This window comes from Stenella coeruleoalba (assembly GCF_951394435.1).
Source record: "Stenella coeruleoalba genome assembly, chromosome: 7".
NCBI classification, from domain to species: domain Eukaryota; kingdom Metazoa; phylum Chordata; class Mammalia; order Artiodactyla; family Delphinidae; genus Stenella; species Stenella coeruleoalba.
The window spans coordinates 54,306,407-54,318,790 of record NC_137153.1 but is presented as its reverse complement, the minus strand read 5'-3'; the positions used below and the strand labels follow the sequence as shown (position 1 = coordinate 54,318,790).

The following is a 12,384-nucleotide window of genomic DNA, read 5'->3' as shown; positions in this document are numbered from 1 at the left end:
TTCCTTCAGTTTGGTGTCACTGTTATATTGTTTGCTCTGAGCCAAAGTAATATCTTTTCCTTTCCATATGCCTATTGCTCCTTTGATAATGGGTTTCCAGAGCAATACTGCAAATAATAAGCCAATGGTCAGAGCTCTCTTGCTTGATTCCAAAAATAATACCTCATTAGGAAGTAGATCTCGGCTTTTTACTATGGAATGGGGAGATTTTATTAAAAAAAAAAAAGCACCACTCTTCATGGCCCACAGAAGCCCATAAGTCACTGGAGGGAGATAATGTTGCAAAGTGAATCCTCAGCCTCTCAGCAGGCACCTGAAAGTTGAAACAGGTTAGTGGTGTGCTAGAGTTGATTTGGCGTGTCTTGGGAGAGCCCATGTTGAACGTCTCTTCCCAACTCCAGGTTCGGTGACCTGAGGGTAGCCTGTAATTGGCCAGGAAAATGGGGAAATGCTACAAATCAGAATTTCCTTCCTCCATCCCTTCCTTTCTGTCTTTTCTGCTTTTTGCAGAGCGGATTATTAAATATTTGCCACACCCAGCCACCTCAATGGACTCTCCAGAGTGAAACAGTTCTCCAGATACAGCTGGGTAAAAACCAAGACTCGTTCATTGCTGGAGGCTCACTGTGAAAGTGGGCTGGCCTGTTCTGTTCCCTGGGTAGCAGCACCAACTGTTTCCAGCTCATTATTTCTGTGCAACTTATTCAATCCAATACCTACACCTCTAGCTTCTTACATATTCCTCTGGATCATAACCAAGAGATTGCTGCAATGAAAGTACCATGAGCCTAATTATACTTGGTTTTAAAAGGGAAAAAATTCTTCTTTTCACACACACACACACACAAAAAAATTCTTCTTTTCAATAATTTAATTATGAAAGACATTGAGAGGTCGGGTGCACAGTCTAGGGTTTTGACAGCTAGAGGAGGCCAGGAAAGGATCGCTTCTGTTATTACATCTATTGTTTTCCTAAAACACGGAAAGCAGGACAAGTCCCAACATCTGTTTTAAATTCCTTTAGCGTAAGGCTTTAATTACTATTGAATCAAAATTTTATGATTTAAACTCTTACCATTATTCTAATGTGCAGGAGAAAGATTCTGATGGGGGATGAAAAGCATGGAGCAAAAGGTGTTCGTGACAATGGAACTCCAAAATCAAAATTTTCTCACTTTATTTTCTCATCATAATTTCTAGAACTAGCCTAGACTATAATAGTATTATCTAACTACTATTTTAATTGCACAAGCACATTGTTCAAAAATACTTAAGTAGGAGAGTACAAAAGTTGAAGAGTACAAAATGAATAGCAAAATTCTCTCCCCATCCATTGCAGCTCCCGATCCCACTATTCAGTTAGTTAATGGCAAGATTTTATTGTGTACCTTTCCAATTAAAAATAGAATATTTGAATGCTAAATATACTATTACATTTGATGATTAAATATTCATTATAAGCCCACAATAGTTTCAAAATTTTTTTAACAAGTGTGCTTTTACTCAGGTATACAGACATCAAACAATGCTCATTAATATTAAAAACCTGGCTACTTTGCTGCACTAATTACAAAAACCCGTGGTTTTGCTGCTTTCCCTTTGGAATTTTTTTTCAACATAACCTGAATACAGTAATGGAAATGCATGGGAAGTGAAGAGTCCAGAACTGACTTAGCTTCTCTTGGCAGGATTTTTTTGCCCTGAAAAATACGGGATCCCAGAAGAGTGTACCCTGCCCACCTCCCATGTCCTCCTACATCATAGCTCACTGGACTCATAAAACCAAACACCACCACTGCTTCTCCTTCTCAGAGCAAAGGACTCTTTGGTACACTCAAATCTCCCAGAATTCTCACAAAATGTTCATAATTGCAGCCTTCCGATGTCTCCTCTCCAGCAATATTAATGGCTTGTATTTCCTGGTTAGTGTCCTGAAATACCCATCCCTCCTCCCTCCCACTGTTTCACTTATTGGACTACATGGCCTGTATTGCCAGGGCATCTGCTTCAGGGTCTCCTGCTTCTGTCTCCTGGGGCCCTGAAGCTTGAGATTCATCACACAATTCACGTTGACACCCCACCCTCTCTCCCCCGGTTGGCCTCAAATCCCAGCTACTGCTTTGTGTTTGCCTGTTTCTGACTTTTGGCTGAAGAGGAAAGGGTGGAATTCTGTTTTTCTTTTTTTTTTTTAAATTAATTTTTATTGGAGTATAGTTGCTTTACAATGTTGTGTTAGTTTCTACTGTATGGCAAAATTAATTAGCTATACATATACATATGTCTCCTCTTTTTTGGATTTCCTTCCCATTTAAGTCACCACAGTGCATTGAGTAGAGTTCCCTGTGCTATACAGCATGTTCTCATTAGTTATCTATTTTATACATAGTATCAATAGTGTATATGTGTCAAACCCAATTTCCCAATTCCTCCCACCACCCCATCCTTTCCTCTTTGGTATCCATACACTTTTTCTCTACATCTGTGTCTCTATTTCTGCCCTGCAAACTGGTTCATCTGTACCATTTTTCTAAATTCCACATATATGCATTAATATACGGTATTTGTTTTTCTCTTTCTGACTTACTTCACTCTGTATGACAGTCTCTAGATCCGTCCACGTCTCTACAAATGACCCAATTTCGTTTCTTTTTATGGCTGAGTAATATTCCATTGTATACATGTGCCACATCTTTATCCATTCCTCTGTTGATGGACATTTAAGTTGTTTCCATGACCTGGCTATTGTAAATAGAGCTGCAATGAACATTGTGGTACATGTCTATTTTTGAATTGTGGTTTTCTCAGGGTATATGCCCAGTAGTGGGATTGCAGCATCATATGGTAGTTCTATTTTTAGTTTTTTAAGGAACCTCCATACTGTTCTCCACAGTGGCTGGATCCATTTACATTCACACCAACAGTACAAGAGGGTTCCCTTTTCTCCACACCCTCTCCCTCATTTATTGTGTGTAGATTTTTTGATGATGGCCATTCTGACTGGTGTGAGGTGATAACCTCATTTTAGTTTTGATTTGCATTTCTCTAATGATTAGTGATGTTGAGCATCTCTTCTGATCTTATTATAGTGGTTCTTGCTGCCTTCATTTGTTTAGGCACAGCCTCTGGGCAGTTGCCCTGTCAGGAGAAGTGGGTGTGCCCAAGTTCCTTGCTAAAGACTCCTCTGTGGCTGGGGGACCTCCCCATACAGGTATTGTTTCCGCTGTCACAGTCTCGTCTGTCTCAGCAGCAAGAATCTATTTCTGGGCCTCTAGCCTTTGCTCCTCTACTGCCCGTTCCTTTTCTGGGTACCTCTCAGCTTCCTTGTGCCACACAGGTCCTAAAGGCTGAATAGCCTTAACCTATTTGAGAAAAGTATTACGTTAATCTTTTTGCACATGCCCAGAAGCACATGATTCCAGAGCGTTGTGGAGCAGCTGGGAAGACACACACAGGGGTTGTGATTATTATGCATGAGTCTGGTCTTAAGCCCCACTTGCAGGAGGTTATTTGAGTATTTGACTTATAGGTACCCTCCCCGCCCCCATACTTCCAGTATAAGCTCTTCCCTAGAATGATGCTGCAAGGGAATGGCTACCTTTGTGAATAAAATACAGCTCAGAGCCTCCAAGGGTGGCCATGAAGATTAAATTCACCACTGGGGAAATGGTAGCTGGACCGTATCTATCTGGTTCTTGCCTGAATTTTGTGCCGATATTCACTGCCTCTCCTCCTCCCCATCGTGCTAGTCTAAGGATTGGAAGTTAGAGAAAAAGACCCTGGTTCATTCTGGCTTCACACACAGACATTTGTTCATTCAATAAATATTTATTGAGCACTTACTCTACACCAGATATTGTTCTAATTGCTAGAGATATCAGGGAAGATTCTCGATCCTCCTCAGCTTCCCTATAGTACAACTGAAACAAGAATGGAATGTTTATATAAGAATAGATGTTACTAACAGGGACATAAATACAGAGAACCCAAGAAATTGAAGTTATCTGGTTTACAAGATACAGTTGATTTCTGTGTAGATCATATATCAGACCACATGTGAAATCTCAGCCTCAATTTTAGACCCACCACTCAGGAAACCATTTACATAAATCTACCACCTTCAAAGCATAGACCCCACTGCTCAAGTCTCAAAGAAAGATAGTATTTCCTCTCCCTACAGCTTAAAGCCTGTCTTGTTCTGCAGGAGGCAAAGAATGTAAAATCATCGTGTATTATTGGATGCGCTGTAGCCTGCCTTTCTTTCTTTCCTACTTTGATCTAAGAAAGATTAAAAAAAAAATTGTTGATCTACCATTTCTAGTATGTTTCTTTCAACTTCTACTTGTATTTGTATGCCTGTTTTTATTTTGTTTGCTTTAATACATAATATATTTGGTTCATAAAGGTTTAGGGCAGCAATTCCTCCTCTGTAGAATGAAACCATGGCCAAGAAAAATAGCTGTCTTGGTTCTGTTTAATGATTTCTGATGTGAATTATACTTTGATAATATTTTGATTCTTGCTTCCTTTATATTTTCAGTTTTTAAAATACACTTATGCATGTCATTTTTGAGTCTTTTTAGATGTCTCTTTAAAATAGCAGATAAATGAATTTTGTTTTGTATGAAATATTTTTCTTTTAAGAGGGAGGGTAATACATACACCAAAAACATGTAAGACATCTTGGGTTACAAACTTTGTCTCTCGAAATTTCTCTTGCTCCATTTAAATGCCTTTATAGAAAACCTATTTTTGTCTGTCATGATGCTTACAGAGCAGTGGTTCTAAAAGTGTGGTCAGTACACCCATGGGGGTCCCTGAGACCCTTCAGGAAGTCCATGAGGTCAAAACAATTTTCATAATATTACTAAGATATTTTTTTCTTTTATGGTGTTGACATTTGCACTAAAAGTGCAAAAGCAATGATGCCTTAGCAAGAATCCAGGCAGTGGCACCAAATTGCAATATTAGTCATTGTATATTCTATTTGATAGTAAGGGGAGGAACACGCAAGGCACTTCTACAGCACACCTGAGTATGATGACTGTCTTGAGGAAAACCACTGGGGCAATTGTTGGAGCAACAAACTGAACTAGCCACCTTTTTGCGTGAAAGAACAACTAACAGACAAACTATGGTAAATCAAACTTGAGTATTTGTCAGCCATAGTCTTTCAAATGGACTAAACAAAACTGTCATTTTGAGGAAAAGAACTGACTGTATTTGTTGTTCAATGATAACATTCAAGCTTCCAAGTGAAAATTAGAAGTTTGGAAAACTTTTCTTTCTTTCTTTTTTTTTTTTTTTTCTTTTTTGCGGTACGCGGGCCTCTCACTGTTGTGGCCTCTCCCGTTGCGGAGCACAGGCTCCGGACGCGCAGGCTCAGCGGCCATGGCTCATGGGCCCAGCCACTCCGCGGCACGTGGGATCTTCCCGGACCGGGGCACGAACCCACGTCCCCTGCATCGGCAGGCGGACTCTCAACCACTACGCCACCAGGGAAGCCCTGGAAAACTTTTCAATGACCACTGTGACCTTGTTAGCAATACTTAGCAAAGTCCAATACTTACTTTTCTGATGATTATCAGTGGGAATATTAACGAATGTGAACTTTAAAAATTGTATTATGAAATGTGTCCACATTTGGAAGATCTGCATAACTCAGGGAAACAATATGTTTTCAAATGATTAATGAACGATGTTATATAGGTGAAGATCCATTCAAAGTGCAAGATAGACTAATGGATTTGGCTATAACTGAGTATGAAAAGTTATTTAAAATGATTTCAATTTCCATATTACAATTAACCTTTAAAAACTACCACATTTCAAGTTTTGGTGCAGTATTTTTTAAATACCTACAATTGTCTGAAATGGCTCTTTACTCTCTTTTGTAACTACATGTCTGAGTGATGCTAGATATTTTTCACACACTCCAACCAAAGTAACATATTAAAACTAATTGAATGCAGAAGTAAATGTGACTTCTCCTGTCTTCTACTAAGTCAGACATTGAAGAGATTTGCAACAATGTATATAAAACAATGTCACTCTTCCCATAATTTTTTTGTTTTGGAAAACAGGGCTTTTTACGCAAAAATATGCTACTTATGTTAACATGTAATGGGGTTTAAAAAAATAAATACATAAAGATTTTCTTTAAACTCTATTTTAATTTCTAGTACGGTAGATAGGTATAACCTGTATAAACAAAGCCCTTCAGGATCCTGAGTAAATTTTAAGAGTATAAAGTCATCATGAGACCAAGAAGTTTGAAAACATTGTTATAGAGTATGAAACCTTATATTAAAAGTATTGCCAGGGTGTGACCAAAAGTGAGTCTTTTTATGGACTTTGGCTGGGTGAGCCACCTTAATCTATAAATCACTCTTTCTCTGAGGCATATCTTTTATTTATTTATTTATCTTTGGCTGCATTGGGTCTTCGTTGCTGTGCATGGGCTTTCTATAGTTGCGGCGAGCGGGGACTACTCTTCATTATGGTGCGCAGGCTTCTCATTGTGGTGGCTTCTCTTGTTGCGGAGCACGGGCTCTAGGTGCACAGGCTTCAGTAGTTGTGGTGCACGGGCTTAGTTGCTCTGCAGCATGTGGGATCTTCCCAGACCAGGGCTCGAACCCGCAGGGGTTCTTAACCACGCAGGCATATCTTCTTGTGTATGTCATTGATTATTTCTTGTTATTTGTTTACTCTCCTTTAGGGACACCAGTTATCCACATGTTGACTCCTCATTCTCCATCCTCCTCATCCTCTCGCTCAACAGTTTTTTCTTTTTACTTTATTCTGTGGATTTCAAGTCTGTTACGATAATCATTCTGTATTTTATACATCTCTCATTGAAACTTATATTGCCTTTTTATCCTGGCATTTTATATCTTCCTGACTTTCTATTTCTGTTTCTCTATTGCAAATAGTTTCCTGAGAGTTTTTTCTGGATTTTACAAGAGAATATTATTTTGGAAATTTACCTTTCCTCTAAGTCTTTTTAAAAAATTATTATATAGTGTTATTTCTTGGGTTCAGGCTAGATTTTCTTTTCTTCTTCTTCCTTTTTAATGTTTCTCTTTGCTAATTTTTTAATTAAGAAATTGTTTCAAATTTGTTTTTGTTTTCAAAAAACACAGTTTTTGGCTGAGGTGACATTGGCCCTGCTCACTGCCTCTTCTGTGGCAACCCCTCCTCTTGCCAAATCTACATCTGAAAAGTACAGTGACACGCACTGAGTCTTAATTCAATTTCCAACTTCCTGTGGGCTTTCACCTAGTTCAAAGCTACTTTACCAATGTCCTATATTCTCTTTTCTCACAACCTGATTCTTGGTCACTGTCAACAAGTGAAATGCATGAGAAACTATAATTTGTGGCTTATACTTATAATAAATATATTCCACTTCCACCCTACCTACAACCTTTTACTTAAGAACTACAACTACTATGAGAATTAACTGTGCCGTCACCATTACCCCTCATCTGCCTCTTGTATAGATCCTTAATGTTAACCTGTATCTCTGATGGATACAATCTAATGGTTGAGAGCAAGGATAATGAGCAGAGTATTCAGGTTGCCCCATAATTCGTCGCACCTTGAGATGAATTATGAGTAATTTGTTTTCAATATAATTCAACCCACCTATATTTATAGTCAGCAAAGATTCACTTCCAGATATTGGCAATGGGTTATCTAACGAATTTAGTTTTCAGTGTTGATATGAGTTTTCCTCTTTTTTCTGTATCTTTATAAATACTCTAGTAGATATTGGGAGACAACATAGTGGAGACTAATAGACAGATGCTACTTTGAGATTGTTGGCAATATTAAACCAATCTCTAAGCTACTATAACTCTGTGAACCCTATGAGATAGCCCTACGATTTCTTCTACTGAGAATACAGATCAAACTTCTTGTAGGATGAACAGAGTATCCAATCCCCCCTTAAGGTGGCTGGGGCAGTCCTGATGTGGATGACACCCAAGTAGACTAATGTCAAGATTGGGTCCAGGGTTTAGGATCTTGAACAGTCTACAGCAGATGGCACCAGGGTGTAAATATAAAAGCTGGGGAAAAGATTTAAGGGTCAAAGCAGAGGAGACTACTTAGTTATTAGTTCTTAGAAAGGAGCAAAAGGCCAGATATAGCTAATGAAACTCAAGGTCATTCATTCAACAATATTGTTTCATAAATAGCCATTGTCTATAAACTATATTATTAATGCTTAAGCCAAGGAAATGGAGAAATCAAACAGGAAGAAGGAATAAAATGAGTGGGGCAGGTCCAGAACTCATGTTGGAAATAAGGCTATGATGCCCAAAGTGTTTTCTTCTCAGGTGCTGGGTGTCCTGATTTTAAAGATTGAAGATCAAGATAAATACTGAGAGTCATTTCCATGGCATCATACACACCCTACGTATCTTTATTTTATCTCCTATCAGTGCTAACTGGATTCAGAACCAACCCAGTTTGTTCAAAGAAGAACTGACGCTATGTTCCAAATATAAGAAACTCAGCATTAGGTTCTACCAAAAGGCTTCTGGTCAGCCCCGCAAAGATACTGCTTGGCTATTTTCTCTTTATCCCTAAAGTGGGAAGAAACATTCTGACCCATCCTATCCCTTGAATAAACATGCCAGGTTATAATCTGTCTGCAAGTGATTTCTGAAAAATCCATGTCCCACTTGTGACTGTCTCCTAGTAAAAGGCAGAACGATGGGGAAGATACAGTTAAATCCAAGTCAAGCTCCCTTGGAAAATCTCTATAATTTACACAAGCAGTAGCTCTGGCATGGTATTTTCAGAGGTGCTCCTAGCTTATTCTCTTAGCTCCTCTGCCATTAATTTTGGATGCAGCTCTCCTTTTCAAACATTGATTTAGGATACATACAACTTAATGAAAAGAAAACCAAAGAGAAATAAATGCTTTAAAGCACATCATTATGCAGATGGTAATGCATTTGCTTCTGCTGTCAACAGAACAAAAAGATAAAGGTATATGTAGCAGCTGACAAATTTAGGTTAGACACCAGAGAAATGAGACATTACCAATCGAAAGATGAAAATAACATGGCATACATTTCCCAAGGGAGATTGTATACCTTTCTTAGTAGGTTTTTGAAAGAAATGGTTGACAATGATATTTCTTGTAATATGTGAATAGAGTTCTATCTGGACATAGGGGAAAGTACTTGATAATCATCCTCTTCCCATCCCTTGCCAACAATGATTATAAATCATATAACTGTAATAATTCATTCACATGGAAAAGGACATTTGCCTTTATTTTCTTCTCCCTTAAGCAATGAAATCATTACCCTTTCTAAGTTGAATCTGCTCACAGTTTCCTTTTTTTGTACTGATTTTGCTGTTCATTTACCAGGCTGATGAAAGGGTATATATATCCCATAAAGCCTTATAATTGTAATGAAATCCCAGAACTCTTCCCCTCAAACAAACAAGCAAAAAAATCAAGGAAAAACTAGGTTGCAGCAGGATGAAATAAAGACAGATTGTTCTGTGTTTGCGTTAAAAGTCAAGCCCCAAAAGCTTTCCAAGCTACTTTCCAGGCTCCTTCTAGGGCCAGACCAAACACCAAATCTACATAAAACAATCAAGATTGGACCTGTAGTTTTTTCTGCCTCCAGAGTAGTCTGACAAAACCCAGCTGTACTTTCTAGATACCTCAGTTCTATGATTTGTGCTATTTGGTTTCATAGAAAATAGCTTTGATACATAATGCCTTGATAATGATGGAATGTTAATAGGATTTTTTTCCTCCAGTCCTCTCCTACCCAAATAGGCCCCAATTCTACCTTTCCTGACAATTTCATGTCTCCTCCAATAATTACCCACTCCTGAGCATGTTATGAAGACTTTCTGTTTTGTGCTGACAAGTTGCATTTTTATCTCTTATCATGAAGTTCATTTCTTTTTCTTCCTCTCCTGCTCATCTTTCAGTTCTCAGCTTAAATGTCCCTTTCTTAGGAAGATTTCCCTGATGTTCCAGATTAGATTAAGTACCCTTACTGCACACTCCATGCCCAGCTGCATTTCTCTTGCACAGCTCTCATCATAAGTGCAGATATTCATACAAGATCTGCACCTCATTAGATTCAAAGTTCATGAAGGTGGGAATCTTGTCCCCACCCCATTGGGAATCTTATTCCCAATGTCTAACACAGTGCCCGACACTTAGTAAGTATTCAACAAAGGTTTTAAATACTTCATTCAGTAGTAAGTTTTGAATATACCTATGCCACCATTAACACTCAAGAAGGTCAATAATATTTCCTTTTACTACCACATACTGGAGTTTTTAGTCTTAGTATTTCATTTCACAATTAATATTCATTTAAAATTCCTTCCACCCTTATTATTTCCTCTTGTTAGGGATGGTTTCTGGTTTTGTTTTTCTTTTTCATTCTCCCCCACCACTACCCCATCCTCCTGTCTCTTTTAGCTTAGAAAGAAGTAAAATTCTTATGGATACCTTCTTCCTAGAGACATTGTGGTCTTTCTAGAATCTAATTTACCCAACAGGAATAAATCCATAAAGGTAATTCATGTAGGTGGATAAGGCTAGTCTTCCTTAGAACCATGGTCTCATTTCTGGAATTTTGGGGAAATCCTGCTCACACCCAGCTTCTTTGGGGTGCTCATAATTCCATTAGCACGTGGGTTGTTGAATTTCACAATTGGAAATATGGCTTTAAATGTAAGTCATTATAAGAGAAATTATACTTGAATTCAAGTCTCATTGAAGGCCTCAAATGACTTCTCATCATCTTTTCTGAGAATGTTGGAAGGATGGTGGTGGGACCCTGGGACAGGTGGAGCCAAGGGGAGGAGCTGGAGGAGAAGTCTTCCTGCATCACCACTTTACTGAGGGCTGGCCTGACTCCTCACCTGTGACCCTCAAAGGCCTTGTTCAACACATATTTATAGTTTAGTAACATAAGAGAAGCTGCCGTGTACAAGGTGCTGGTGCTTTCTATATAGCCTGTATTCATGGAGACTGCTTACCTTGGAGCAGATCTTTGTTCTCAGAGGACTTTTGAACAGCCCCGTTAGTTAGGAAAATAGACAAGAAGATATTACTCTTGAGGAATGGTGTGGCATCATTTTTGGCTTCATAAAGGCTGGCCCACCCAATATCCATCAGGAGATTGAACTCAGACGTCTCTGGTTGGGCAAATTTATAAGCAGGCCAAGGAATTTCCTACAAGGAAAGGAATGGAGATTTGACCTCTTCCCTTTTGAAGATTAATGATGCTATAACCTCTAATAACTTGAAATGGTATCAGCTCAGTCTGGAAAATAATTTTTTTTAAGGAAAAAGTAAAATGAAAGACACTGAGAACTGCCAAAATGAACTGACCGTGAGGGGAGATGGCATACAAGTATGGAAAGGAGATAATGGTGGAAACCATGGCCTCACTGTTGAAAGCCTGGTTGAAGATCGGAGAACTCTGGAGTCTAGGCCTCTGGTGATGTGGGATTAATACATCTGAGATTAACTCTCAGGAAAAAGACCTCCTTTTTCTCCCTCAGTAATCCTTAAAGCCTCCTTTATACAAATGAACAGGGACAATATCATACGGTGCCAGCTCTTCCATTTTACAATATGACACCAAGTGATCGCCACAGAAGCTACAGGACAAAATCTGGGTTCTCACCACTGGTCTAGATTCCCTAGTTCTTTCTTTCTCCAAAGGAGTTGAAATTTAGCCTATACCTTCTGGAATGAGTAAGCCCATAGTGTACTTAGATAACTGGGGCAAGAAAGATTCTGAGGAACATATTAGATTTTCTGCTTATCTGGGCAGAGAGAGGATTGAAAAATTAATATGAATAAAAATAATTTAAGAAATACACATAACCTCTAGTCTTCCCCAGACTGGTAAGCAAGTTGAACAAAGAGAATTAACATAGTAGGCCTGAGACTGTTACCCTTAGAAAGGGCTGTTTGCAAGATTGGCCCTTGGCTGGCATCTGGTGATCTGGATTTCAGGAATGTTCCCATGACCCTAACTGATAAGAGGGTCTCACTGTGCCTAAACTGTTTGTACAAACAATGTGGTTTATACTGAACATCTGCTTTCCTTCTGGGAGTCTTGCATTTCAGTACATGCAAAGCAGAGGGTGTCTGTGTGATCAGTCCCAGTGAAAACCTTGGGTCCTGAGTCTCTAATGAGCTTCGCTGGCAGATGTCACATGTATTGTCACCACTCGTTTCTGGAGGAATTAGGTGTGTGACTCCACTGTGGGAGTGCAAGCTTGTGCCTGGTTTCCTCCAACTTTGCCCCATGCACCTTTTCCCTTTGTTGGTTGGGCTTTGTATCCCTCGGCTATAATAAATCATAGCCATGAGTATGACTA

At 38.9% G+C, this 12,384-nt stretch overlaps 1 long non-coding RNA gene across 1 annotated transcript in view; it reads left to right on the top strand.

Moving 5' to 3' along the window:
- LOC307189614 overlaps nt 1-12,384 on the top strand; it is a 289,369-nt gene that overhangs the window by 143,238 nt on the left and 133,747 nt on the right. The window lies entirely within an intron of this gene.